This window comes from Montipora capricornis, chromosome 11 (genome assembly GCF_036669925.1).
Source record: "Montipora capricornis isolate CH-2021 chromosome 11, ASM3666992v2, whole genome shotgun sequence".
Lineage (NCBI taxonomy): Eukaryota > Metazoa > Cnidaria > Anthozoa > Scleractinia > Acroporidae > Montipora > Montipora capricornis.
In genome coordinates, this window is record NC_090893.1 from 25,464,289 (window position 1) to 25,473,966 (window position 9,678).

Consider the following 9,678-nt stretch of genomic DNA (forward strand, 5'->3'; position numbering starts at 1 on the left):
AAATACTGGTCCCGCTTCGGCTACCCTTGGTTGATTAGCATAAATGTCGTTGGCTTCAAACAACAATGGATTTACTTGTTCGACCGTTGAAGAGACATTCGAGCCCGTTGAATCGGTTCTCCCTGCGTTGTCTCGAACAAGTTTGGTCAAGCTGCCTTTTAAAACGGGTCCATCTCGCCCCTGGAAGGCGAGAGTGAGTTGCTTTTTACTGTACCAAGTAATAGTGAGGTTGTTGACAGAGCTTTTAAATTGTTTCGAATTTCCGCCGGGCGACGACCATTTGCCTTGTTGTTTCAAACCCTTCTCAACGAAATGTTTTAGGGATTCAAGATCACTAATCCACGTTAACTTGTCACCTTTGAGCTGAAGGTATTGTAAATAAGAGCCGTCGAAGTTAAGCGGGAGAGACTCGTTATCTGTCATCATGTCCTCAACAAGCACCAAGCACGTCTGATTGTAATGCTGTCACCCAGCTTACCAGTAACAGTATTTTGATGCCTTATATTTTGTTTTTAAGGCCTCTTTTAAATCCTTGATGCGAAATTGATCTCAGCCCTTTTTGTTGTGATATGTTCTGGAACTGAAGATAGCTCGGTCGAGTATTTGAGATTCAAAACCTCATTTGTTGTGACTCTAAGTTGTCTTCAACGAGGTTTGTTATCAACAGACGAAGTGTTTCTCCTTTGATGAATCCCTTCTTAACACCGGACTTGTCTTTCATATACCTGACATGAAATCATTAATGTCTAAAAACGGAAAGATGGAAAACCAATACGGTCACGTATTAGACTATAACAATACCTAATCAGAAATTTGTAGTCCGAGTAACAATGGTTCTTTTGTCTTGCACCATTTTGGTCGGCGTATGAAAGTGTACCGTCGTACTGAGAGGGTTACAAAGGGAGGAATGTAGGCTTAGCTACAAATATCCGGATATTTGCTTTTTAGATATTGTAACGGATTGCGCTACAATGTTTCCGTTTGTGTCATTGTCGTGATTTTCGCTCCTAAGGTCAAAGAACATTCGGGAAAGGGCGTGCAGACATTACGGACCTATCATAAGTTAGGATTTTCCTCACTGATTAAGATTAGCCCTTAACCGGAGGAAAGAGGTATGATTTCATTGTTGTAATTAGTTTATCATCAATAATGTCTCATCTTTCAATGATTTCGTGTTTGTCCATGTTATATTCGTGTTGCTCAGCGTCGATTTCAGAATTATATTTCCATTATTGCTTCCATCTTTTGTAATTGTCGCACGCTCCAAATTGCTTTTTCAGTTTTTACGTCGTTTCAAGGGCAATAGAATTTAAACCTATCCCAAGAGTAGTGCTTGAGAAGCTAGTAAACGCTCCTCCGTGCCGATATAAAGAAAAGAAGATAAATGCAAATCCATTACAGATATTTAGCAAAAAAGAAAAGAGATGATGTTTGGGATTTTGCTATGGTCTTATTTCTTTTATGAGATCACACATGTCTTGTTACTGGGTTGCCGTATGGCAATCACGATTCGCTCGCCAAAACGTTTTCTCCTGGGATTCTCGTGAGGTCGACTTGTGGCAAGTCTACGCTTTGCCGTCTTGCAGCAGTTACGCGACAACCGCGTTACATTTCAATGACGTAACCATCCTTGAAAGGGTTTACAATTTCACTGGAAGTAGGCATATTTTTCAACAAAAGCGTGAATTTTTGTTTGCTTGATTGCTCAGAAGGGGGTAATGCAAGCCAGATATCATTTGTGCTCTTGTTTTTTAATGTGTTGTAACGCATTAATAAATGACAACAAGTAGCGTTTTGCCTTTCTTTCCCGCTTCCCGCACTCTTAGGGACGGACCATTAGAAAAGTGATGGGGGGGTGGGGAAAAAAACCAAAAAAAAATTCATGCAAGGGAAAATGCCAAGAAAAAAAATTCGCGCAAAGAAGGTAAAGAAAAAAAAAAATTCATGCAGAAGGAAGGTCCAATTCTTGGATTTTACATGACATCACGGCCGCCATGTTGGTGTCCCCAAACAATAAAATGGCGGCCATGTTGGTGTCCCGATTCAATCCTCCGGGAAATGAAAGGTATTATTATGCTAAGGTCTTCTTTTTTTCGTTGAGAAACATGGCTGTTGATCACGTGAGTGAAACCCAAGAATTCTGACTTTTATTTAATAATTATATAATATTTGCCAGTGTCTGCTTAAAATAATTCTTGTTCAAAATATTCTTGGGGCCTTACCCCGGGCCCTGCTATATTATTATTAATAAATAAAGACATCTAGTGTACTGAGGTGTTTTCATCACACCGAATGAAATGACAAATTAAAGGTGACATAAATTAATTCACACTACAATAGCATGTTAAAATGGGGTTGACCGACCTGCACAACTAAAGCTGTGTGCCCATAGTGTTGATAAAAGCCTTTATAGTTTTGCTTAAAACAAGCATGTCTTTAAGCGATTTCCCTTTTCTATAAGAGATCAAGGGAGGTTCCTTGTATATCTCTCTTAGTAGCTGCCGTATGGCAATCCCAGTCGGAAAATGGGTAGATTTCTCCATTTTATTTTCCGTGTCGGTAAAAGTCTTGCCTGTCACTCCCCTGGTAAGTGGTGTCTTTGTGCATAGAGCCTTCTGCGCGTATTTTCTTAGGATGGAGAGGTTAGTGGAAATGCGTAGATTTCTATGGTGGACACAGTAGAATCATTAACTTAGCCTGCAATGGCGTCGAAAGTCATGTAACACGAATGGCATTTTAGTGGATCCTTAAACAAAATATACCCTTATGGAGCTCAATAATGGAAAGTCAGTTGTATAAACTAGGCAGAGGGTGAAATACAACACCTGGAATCTTAAAAGCGACGAGTAATGGACTTCGACAACAAGCTATCGCCCGTCGAGCCGAAATCAAAGTGAGCTTTATTTCTAAAATAATATTTCACCAAGTGTGCTGTTATGTAGAACACTGAAACCAAATGGAAAATTCTCTGGTAACTTATGGCTTCAACAAAGACAGAGAACGAATGGAACACTTTAAGTGGATCTGTGATCAACTCTGCACAGTCTTCAGTAAAAAAATAATTGGAAATGTGACAGCCAAGAATTATTTGAAAGAAAGCTTGTCTATATTGTGCTTCATTATTCAAGGAAAAGGTTCTTCATGGAAACGGTTTGATCCTGAAATTTTGTTTATTGTAATATTGCGCATATTTGACAAGACTGAGTTTTTCCTCTTCATGCACGCAATGAAATAGGAAGGGGTTTCTGCCTCTAATAGCAAATATGTTGTTTGTTTCAAAAAATTGTTCGCTGGTAAAGGTGACCTTTATGAATTCATCATGTTTTATAATATGCGAGCTTAACTGGATAGTTTTTATGGCAATAGTAAAGCATTTTCGGGTCAAAATGAGGTTAGCGTCTTTCTGTTGTGCTAACTTAATTAAATATAAATATACATTCTGCCTCGTGAGTCTGTTATTCTCGTTAACCAGCAATGGCGTCGAAAGTCATAGCAACGCGAATGGCGTTTTAGTGCATCTTATGTTGTTTGTTTCAATTAAATGTTTCGCTGGAAAGGGATTCTGTGATATTTTCTGCCTTTGTGAATTACAATATCATGTTGTGTATTGAATTTTCGAGCTTAAGGTTGAAATGTGATAGGGAAGGAGATTTTTAGTATTGCTTTGTAAGGAAAATAAACAAGTCTGTTGGGAGCGTGCTTGAGTTTCAACAAAGTGAGCCCCAAAATCAGCAAAACATTGTGACACCGATGAATAAAAAAGTAGCTGCTATTTCCAAAATGATGGAATTACCTGGTGATAAATAACCTCGTCTTGGAGAGTAAATTTTTGACTTAGCAGAAACAATGGCCAACCCCGGGGGGTCAACCTCAAGAGTTTGGGCGATTGTGATCTTTGTTTTGAATTCGCTCATTTATTGTCAAACTTTATAACACTTGACAGAAAAAGGAACTTACGAAAACCTGGTATCTTGCCATCATTTGACACAGATGCTTCACTGTTTGGCGAGTAAACATGCCGCGGTAAATTAATCACGGCGCCCGCTGAATTCCGGCGATGTCACTTTCAATTTGGCGATTTATTTGTGCAACCAAAAGTACAATAACAAAATTGAACGTGGCAAAAATCTCCCAAAATGTTTGTCGCTGATCGTAACTTTTTATATTCTATATTCACGGTTCAAAATTAATGTTGTTTTCATGTCGTAAATATGTTATTCTCGAGCGACCGTCCTGGAAACTTCCTTCTGCTCTTTCTAAAAACTGTGAATCAATTTACTTTTGCATCAATATTTGTTTTTGCATAAGGCAAGCCAACAAAATCTGTACCTTGCTGAGTTCGCATTTGTTAGCGTTAATAGTATTTTTGGTCCAATGCTTCTGTTTTACGAAGGGGTATATGTTTGAGGTCACCCATCCAGATACTAACCCCGCCAGGGGTTAACTTTACTCAACTTTAGTATTACAAAGCTGTCAGATGCTCAGAGGGCACGCTTAAACTTGTGGTGAAAGAAGTTGTGAGGGAGCTTGAAAATTATCAACATGTCAGCCCTGAAGCCAATGTTTCTCACTTCCCATTTATTTTCTTCAATCTTTCTGGGTTCAGTACTTTGCTAGTAACCACATGTCTTCTCAGGCTATTTACCCAAGACTTCTACCATGGCACTACAATGATAGAAAATATCAAATCAATATCGTGCACTGTTAGAGCTACATATTATGCAAGGACAAGTTGAATCTCCTGGAAGACAACACACAGCTCAGTTGACATTTTATATGGAATAAATGGCTGTGTTACTTCACTACCACACGTAAGCAATGGGTGTCTATTTTTTCTAAAGACGACAGGAATTTCTTCTTTCTGACAAATGATTAATTAATAGGCCGATAGCCAAGTTTTTAACCTCAGAAGAGGATCTGTTTCGTCGTACGAACGTGTGAGGACCTGTGAGCCAAAGGGCCTCTGCTGGTATGACTTCTGGGTGACCCCTTAAGGACGGTGCCTCCTAATTAAAGATATTTTTTTCCCCGGTGTGTGATTATGCAGGAAATGTAGATCTTAACAAGTGTTATTGAAATCTAAACAGAAAATTGGGGGTAACCTCGCATTTTTCAAAGATAATTCATGAACAATATTTGTGTAAAGCTCTAAAATACAAAGCAATGTATGTCGTACTTTCTTAAATTGAAGCTTTATTATCTCTCAAAAATGCATGGTTACCCCCAATTTTCTTTTTGGATACCAAGAGCACTTACTAAGATGTACTTTCTCCGGATAGTTTTAAACCGCGCAAAAATATCCCTGTATTAGTGAGCATCACCGATAGGAAATCCGAGTATCTCGAGATGCGCAGAACGTATGAGCAATAACAATACTAGGCACCGTCCTTAAATGGTCTTAATGACCCCCCAACTTGAAAAAAATGCCTGGAATGCTGCACGTACCACAGGCAGCCCAGTGTACCCTCACGGAGGGTCTAGTTTAAGATTTATTTTAAACTTGAGATCAATGAATGGTTAGCAATGGTCCGGTTGACCTGCTCAGCGGTTTTCCTCACGAATATTATATCCCACGAGTCATAGTAAGTACACCCTGAATATGGCACATTTTGAAAGAGTCAGCCCCAAGGCTTCGAGTAAACAGTCGTTAACTGATTATGAGGAGACAGGGGAGTCGAAACGAAGGAATCTCAGGACATAAAGTACCTGTGAGCTAGCCAAAGCAGATACGCGTTTTGGCTTGAAAAGAACAGGGTCAGAGTTTATATTGTTGTTTATTTTTAAAAAAAGAGATTAAAGAGTATAGCATAGAGATGAATGTCATACCTTCATTGTCAAGCAGGGCAGAAAATGCTACGATGTACTAAACGCTTTCACATTTACTTGGGGCAGCACTAAAAGCCAGAAACCAGAATCCGGAATCCGGAATCCGGAATCAGGAATCCAGAAACCAGAATTACCCACAATTCGGGAGAACTGCAACAACTTATCCACACTGGATAAATCACTATCCACTGAATAACTCAATTGGTTTTGTTAGTGTGTATCCACGGGAGAGTGCTTTATTTTGAAAAACAAAGGCCCGGATCTTGAGCATCTTGATTATCATCAGTTATACTAATGATCATAGTCAAGTTTACGTAGAAGTAATAATGTTTGAAAAAAAAAAAGTTGTGTTTTACCGTCTCTCCTCCCTTTGATTATGTTCTACCGAAACCTCAGAAAGGGGCTCTGTCACGTTATTTTAGGGTGTTTAGGGGAGATCTTTAGTTAATCACAAATTTGAAACTCGAAATTCCTTTACTGATAAAACTATCATTAAATCACACATAATGATTGTGAGCAAAAACGACCTTTATCCCGCTGATTTGCCATAAACATGAAAAACGTAGGGCCGACCTTTTTCAGTTTAAGATTACCCCAATGCAATCCGTTTCAATCTTGTCCATTTGAGTCCACACCGCTTTTCGTTCCTTTTGCTGTATTTCTTTTATGTTGTTCAACAGTTTCAACTGGTTATTGCAATGTTTCGTTCTACTTTTTGGGCATTTTGGGTGTCATTTGAAAGTACATCATTCTAAAGTCCACGTTATGTTCAAACTGCGAAAACACGGCGGAAGAACCTTCTAACCCAAGCCGACCATATCATCAGTTGTCGACCTTGAAGCGCAATATTCATCTGCCTTTCGGCATAACTTCTTCACAACTTGCTTGTTTCCCTATTCAATGCTAGTGGGATGCTCGAAAGAACTTAACTTCGATAAACAATGTGAATTTCCCATACCATAGAATTTCGATAGTAGCGACCCTCGATATTTTCGGAATTAGCAGCCTTTTTGGGTCGCTACTTTCGGGGGGTCGTTACTTTCGGGGCACAAAAATCGTTTATAAATAGAGCTGGCGCGAGCTTTTTTTCCAAAATAAAAAATGAACAACATTAAATTAAAAAAAGAACAACATTTTATTCGCATTCTATATGTATGTTTCATAAAAAAGAAGGTAACAATGATGACTGCAGCAAAAACTATGTAGAAAACTATATAGAGTTTTCAACTTCAATGTGAAGAAACGTTCCTGTTGTTAATACGAAATTATAGCGGTTTATGGTAGCTCTTACATCGCTACATCTGTGAACTGATGTCAAGGACGGATGGTGGCATAAAGCTTCCCCTTGTTGTAAATTAGAGTGCTTTATTGTGAACAATTTGTGACACTGCACGAACATATTATTGTACATTAAAATTTTGACTATTGATTGACATATTAATGGTATACAGTTTACAATTAAAAAAACTTGGTCTCGCTACTTTCAGGGGGTGGGGAAGTCACTACTTTCGGGAGGTCGGTACTTTCGGGATTTACTAGCGGCCACAAAAAAATGACGTTAATTTCGGGGGGTCGTTACTATCGGAAAATGACTGTATTACTGTATGTTCTTCCTAAATCAACAGCTTCAGTTGCGCTCCGTCACTTACGCAAGTGAGCTGTTTTTCCTTTTAACTTCATACAATCACATTTACATTGCTAAGTAGCTTTTAATTGATACAAAAATCTGGGAGACACCACAGTCCTGGCACACGAAATGTTCCCTTCCGGTTGCCGTCCGCGTCTTAGAAACGCGCATGCTTAAGCCCCCTATTTTCCAGGTGCCTTGTTCCTTAAAAAGAAGCACTTTTGTACCCAAAAAGCCAGGTGAAAAATAAGAAAAACAAATTAGACAATCTTTAAGTTTCCTTTATTGTAATTTGGACTGCCATAGTCTGATGATGCCATCACCATTCTCAAATTTGTATATCCACTGAGAATAGCAAGCTCAGATCCATTTTACAGTATACATTTTCTCAGAGTGAAATACTTGAGTGTGCAGATTATAGCAGAGCGTATAAGGAGTGAGTAGTTCTCGCGAATTGTCTCTGGTTTCTGGTTTCCGGATTTCGGATTCCAGTTTCCGGATTCCGGCTTTTACTGCTGCCCTTTACTTGTACTTGTTTTAGTCACTTTGTAGAGACTGACACATTGCGGTCTTGCCAATAAATTAAGTTTTTTATCAGTTTATAATATTTATAGAAAACTGTTAAGGAAATATTTAGGATATTTAGAGTTTTTTCACAATATTTAGGGGGAACAGCGAGATATTTCGGAAAAATAGCAGGAATTTCCGGAAACATATTTAGACGATTTTACGAGATATTTGTAGCTAGGCCTAGACGAATGCGTGAATTGGAAAGTTTTTGTAGGCTTAAAATGTGTTTGGATATCAAGTAAGTAATGCTGCTGGCGAAAGGTGAGCCCTTAAAAACTTCATCGTCGAGAAAAACAATGCGTTTAGACAACATTGAAGGAGCAAACGCACACATACAATATTGGTTTCTAAATGAGCAGCGTATCATTTTCCTCTCCAAGCAATCTCTACTGTTTTCCAATGATTGCCCCTGGGAAAAAGAATCCTCTGCCAGCCGATTCGACATAACAATGGGATCTTTCGATGGCGCTGAAACATGCGAACTAGTGGGTTGTTATTTATTGTCCTCTCTAACCAAAAAGTATGGCAACAGCATCGGCCTGTATAGAAACGACGGTTTGGCAGCTTTTAACTCAAACCCTCAACAGATCGAAAGAATCAAGAAGGGCTTCTGCCAAATTTTCCGTGAAAACGACTTAAAGATCACAGTCGAAGCAAACATCACTAAAGTAAATTTCTTAGACGTCACCCTTGAGCTCCAATCTGGAATGCACTATCCCTACACAAAAGAAGGAAACATCCCACTGTACGTTCACAAGAAATCCAATCACCCCTCATCCATCCTAAAGAACATACCGGAATCCATAAACAAGCGCCTCTCAGAAATTTCTTCCGACAAAGAATCATTTGATAAAGCGAAAGAAACCTACCAAGATGCACTCAACAAGAGCGGCTACATATATAATCTAACCTACAGAAAAACAACTCCAGAAACCAAGCACCGCAAGAATAGGCCTAGAAACATCACCTGGTTCAATCCTCCGTACAGCCAAAACGTCGAAACAAAAGTTGGAAAGTGTTTCCTCACCTTAATCGGCAAGCATTTCCCAAAATCACACCCTTTGCACAGAATTTTCAACCGGAACACTCTCAAAATTAGTTATAGCTGCATGAGCAATGTAAAAACAATTATCTCCAACCAAAATAAAGCCGTCATTAACAAGTCATCAAATCCACCCGCTCAAACTATCAAAACTTGCAACTGCCGTGACAAAAGAGCCTGCCCTCTAGACGGAAAGAGCAACGTGCGGAATACCATCTATCAAGCAGAGGTCACAACATCTCAGTCAAAGCAAACTTACATCGGTCTTTGCGACACATCATTCAAATCACGTTATAGAAACCACACATGTTCCTTTAGAAATGAACGCTACAAAAAATCCACTGAACTTAGTAAATATGTATGGGGTTTGAAAGACAAGAAAGTCGACTATCACATTAAATGGCGGATTGTTAGGCATGCGAGATCCTATTCAAATGTAACGAAGAAGTGTAATTTATGTCTGTGGGAGAAATACTATATAATTTGTAGACCAGATTTGGCGACCCTTAACAACAGAAATGAGCTTGTAACAAGTTGCAGACATGCAAAGAAATTCCTTCTGAATAGCGTAATTATTTAAGGCTTATTTTTAGCAGTCCACTGGAAACAGTTT